This window comes from Cephus cinctus, unplaced genomic scaffold (assembly GCF_000341935.2).
Source record: "Cephus cinctus unplaced genomic scaffold, Ccin1 Ccin1_scaffold0013, whole genome shotgun sequence".
In the NCBI taxonomy this organism is placed as follows: Eukaryota; Metazoa; Arthropoda; class Insecta; order Hymenoptera; family Cephidae; genus Cephus; species Cephus cinctus.
The window spans coordinates 513,821-518,066 of record NW_014332762.1 but is presented as its reverse complement, the minus strand read 5'-3'; the positions used below and the strand labels follow the sequence as shown (position 1 = coordinate 518,066).

Genomic DNA, 4,246 nt, shown 5'->3' with positions numbered 1-4,246 from the left:
CACATGAGCCACATATAGCCCTTCCACCCACCCCTTGAAATTCTACCAAGCGTCTGGACTTACCTCGTGCCTCTTAGCCAAGGCCCTTTTGGTATCCCCCCTCCTCGCCGCCCCTCCTCCGTCCCTCTTCGACAAACTTTCATCCCGCAAATGTCTCCATTCGGCTACGGTTCCTTTCTGCTCTGTTTTAGGAATACACGGGGACCCCACTACCCCTAAACTGTCTTCAGCCCCGTTGGTTATCGCACGCCGTACTAAGTAAATATACTCCTTACGATCCGGAGATGGTTGTGTGGTGCCATCTTGAAAAAAAAAAGTAGTCTCGAAATAGAAACAAAAAAATTTCGATCGGCAGTCGAAAAAGTAAATATTACCATAGGTAACCGTGTACCGATTCTGAATCTTGTTAATTAACCAGTCTAATTAGGTAATACAAGCCGGACGTTATTAGATACGTTTAGTTGTACCATAGTGGGTTAATGATCATTGACATTTGCATGTATCTTTTTACTTTGATAGCTATGACGACAAGTATATATATATATATATATATATACACATACACTCCCGTTGGAATCTACTCGACTTCCAGTTGCATGTGAGTCGATCGTTACTGTCGTTCAGCTTGTGTAGCAGGGCAGTCGTGGAGCAGGGTATTTTTTTCACAGAGGGTTGCTCTCTCGAGAAGTACGTGGTCTTGGGTCACGCCAGGGATAGCCTAGTGTTCTGCCTGTTAAGTGTCCGTCGTATTCAGAGGCGTAAGTGCACAAGTGCGTGACCGAGTCTCCCTGCGTGCGAGCTACGAATAAAATGGGAAGGTTAGGTTAGGTAGAGGACAGGCACGAGCATGGCACCTGTTTCAAGGTGTAGTAGCCGGGCGTGGGAGCAAAAGTGGAAACTGGTTTGGAGGGTAATCTGCTGTTCAAGATTATGCGTCTGTGCGCGTAGTATACTTTTGTATATATATGTATATAGAGATACAAGCACTGAAAAAAAAAGAGGCTCAACCATGTCCCCGGAATGAATCGCTTTATTGGCGAGTTCATTATGCGCGGATCTTACGTGCGCGCTAAATTTAAACGATAAGGAATGGACAGGGGCCGGGAGATGCGTGGGAACAAAATTTGCGCTACCCGGTAGTCGTGTTTTTTTTTTTGTTTTTACCATGAGACGTTCTCGATACCTCGGACCGGAAGTTACGTCTGAAATTTTATTGACGCCATAGCGGGTGCACGAATTTAATATAACTTTTGACTTTCGAACGAATTCTTGCGATTGGTGGCTGTGGGCAATTTCTTTGGAAACTATACCGGCGTGTCGAAGGGGTACCGAGTTTTGAGAACAGCGTGTATATGTATATGCTCGGGGCGACCGCTTGGGTAAGATCGGCCGACTTTAACGGGTCAACCGGAAACCGGATACGGGACCAACCTCGTTTACCTTCTCGCGACGGCTTACGTACCGTGATCTGTTGTACTTTCACGCGAAGTAGGGAAAGGTGTGTTTTGTGTAAAGATCGTTAATTTAGGCTAAAGTTTAACTGTCGTCGATTACGAAGTAACGGCAGGGAGCGATGTAGGAAATCGCCAAAGACGTGCTCGTAAGTTGCATTGACTAGGAAAAAAAAAAAAAAAAAATAATAATAATAATAAAAATGCGAAAAAAATTTCTATACCCCTTTCGAAAAATTTATACGTCAGTTTAAAAAACGGGCCCTTGTCCAAAATTGCTGAGCCGTGTCAGTCGCCAGGGAATCCAGCAGGGTCTTCCACGTAAACGGAAATCAGTGTACACAAGGAGACCGCGAGGGTACCGGAAGTCTAGCGACCGGACCAAGCAGGTGATCCGAATTCAGTCCGGAGGAAGTGACGTGGGTCACCTTACAATTCTCTTCCTTAGCCTCGATCGAATTTTCTCTCTCGCTCTCTCATCAATTTACATCTTCTCGCGCTCTCTTTCGTTTCTCTCTCTCTCTCTCTCCCTCTCGTTCATCCCCTCCCATGTTTCCTTGTCTTTTTCCTTCGTCGTTTTCTCCTTCTTCTCTCTCTCTCTCTCGCTCTCTCTCTCGCTCTCTCTCCAACAATATTATCGGTGCTCGCTGGCTTCAGGGAGTACATCAACTTCCTAGTTATAATAAATGCCGCAAAAAATACAGCAAAAACCTGCTCAGCCTCTGGCCTCTCTCCCCCTTTAACACCCAACCACCAAGGAACTCGTCCTACTCACTTGGCTTCTCTATCCGTTCCTCCACACCTCCGTCCAGCCTCGACAATAACGCAGTCACAAACCAGTACACCTGCAAGATCATCAAGAGAATTTGCTTCCCCTCGACCCAGGTCCTCCCGTCAGCCACCGGTAGCCTCTTCTTCATCCTCCCTGTCTCCATCGGCTTGGGCCTACTACTCTCTCTGCCTACGCTCCGAACCCCGTTTCTTATTACTACCATGTATATCCTGCTATCCTCCGGCGCACGGATGCGTCTCTGTTCCCTTGGTAAGATGCTATCCCGTGCGGTGGACGTGGGTTGCCGAACGCCCCAAGGAAAAGGACGGAGAGCAGAGAGTGGAAACGCGATAGACGTAGATCGACTCGGAGTCGCTTTTACTCAATGGCGTAAGAGAGCCGGGAAACTGAATGGGCGAGCCTGTCGCTCGCGTGCGAACGCTGCCCGAAAGTCTGCTGGCTCATAAGGGGCCGCGGAGGATATTTTCACGTAAACTGAGCTAAGGTCGCGCCCGACTGCTGAGCTCTGACGAAACCTCCCGACTATAGCTATACTCTTTTGCTCTCTCTCTCTCTCTCTCTCGCACGCGCAGTCTCTACCCCGAATGAAAGCCCCGACCCGCTATTTGCCGCTTCTCTATTTTCATCCGCGACCGAGTAAAACCCATAGTACACGTATCGCTTAGGGTCTAGAGAACGCTGGAGCGCTTGGCAGGGTTAACGGGAATTACTTTTAGGTTATGTCGGGAAACACGAGGAGGCGCATACCTGCGATCGTTGGTTACGAAAATTATTGATCGTATTAGAATTTCGAGCGATTCGCTCGTTTTCAATGAACCGCAAAATTCGCCTAACGGAAACTGTGATATACAAAGGGCTGAAATTTTGATAAAAACTACGGCCGGAGCTCCATAGTCTACCTCGGCGCCTAGAGCCGAAGACTGGTGCACGGGTATGCCGACCGCTATTTTCCTAGATCGCCAGCGGGCATGGACTTTCTGCTGCGAGATCGTCGAAACGACCGATCGAGCGAAGTAAAGACTTCGTGATCGAGCCGCCGGGACGAGGACGGACTTAGATGAGTTTATGAATGGAGCTGGGATTCTGTTATGAGACCAGTCCGAAAGGCCTGGACGTGCGTGCGCTTCATCCTCTCATGAAAGTTCTTTGGAGCCAGTCGCTTCATTCAACATGGAATTATAGGTTGGTCGCATTTGGCCTTAAGTCAATTCGCCTCGGTAATTTGTCGGTACGGTGAAACTCCTTAAAAAGAAACCGGTATCAGATCATCTAGATATATATATACATACAAAGCTCAGAGACCAATCCCCGTGTCCAGATTCAGTCTGCTTGCTCCATTTCGTTAGACCTGGCAGCCTCCTCTCGTTACAACAAACCAGAGTCAAGGAGGGTAATTGGCTATCCCGAGCCATGGAACTTCCTTAAGAGGCATTCGATCCGGGTCGATCGATCGGGGTATCCATTCTCGATTAATAGGTAGAAAAATCAATGCCTCACCGGTCAACGTGACGGTCACGGATATTTAGCTAAGATTCGAGACGCGCGAGCTGCTCCACGCTCCGATGATCTCGGCCAGAACGGCGATCGGCATGAAGATCATCGACGATCATCGACGTGTCTCCTAGCTGCGCCGGGAGCCTATTCGAGCCCTGGTCCGGACCCTGGCTGTCGCACGATCGGGGATCGGTATCTGAATCCGGTCCGGTAAACCAGCCAGGAAAGTGCATGGCTACGAGGCATGAATGATCCCCAATTCCCAGTGAGTAGTCTCGATATAGGTGTGCGGGGTGCGCATGCGCGCGCGCATGCAGCAGCCAGCGTGCATTCACGTATCCGACACACGTGGTCACAGGGATCCGGGGGGCCACGGTGGACGACGCCACTGCAACTCGGCCGAGGGGCCCGTCGAGAGAGTATTCATTCATAAAACTAACTCTGGAGTGAGGCCAAGTGGCGCGTGGTGGGGGGATGAGGCTGGGTGGTGGGAGGCGGGAGGGGGGGG

The 4,246-nt window shown here is 49.6% G+C and overlaps 1 protein-coding gene across 3 annotated transcripts in view; it reads left to right on the top strand.

Moving 5' to 3' along the window:
- The window catches only part of LOC107263629 (protein C-ets-1), an 81,277-nt gene that overhangs the window by 45,353 nt on the left and 31,678 nt on the right, over positions 1-4,246 (top strand). The gene's annotated exons all lie outside the window — the stretch shown is intronic.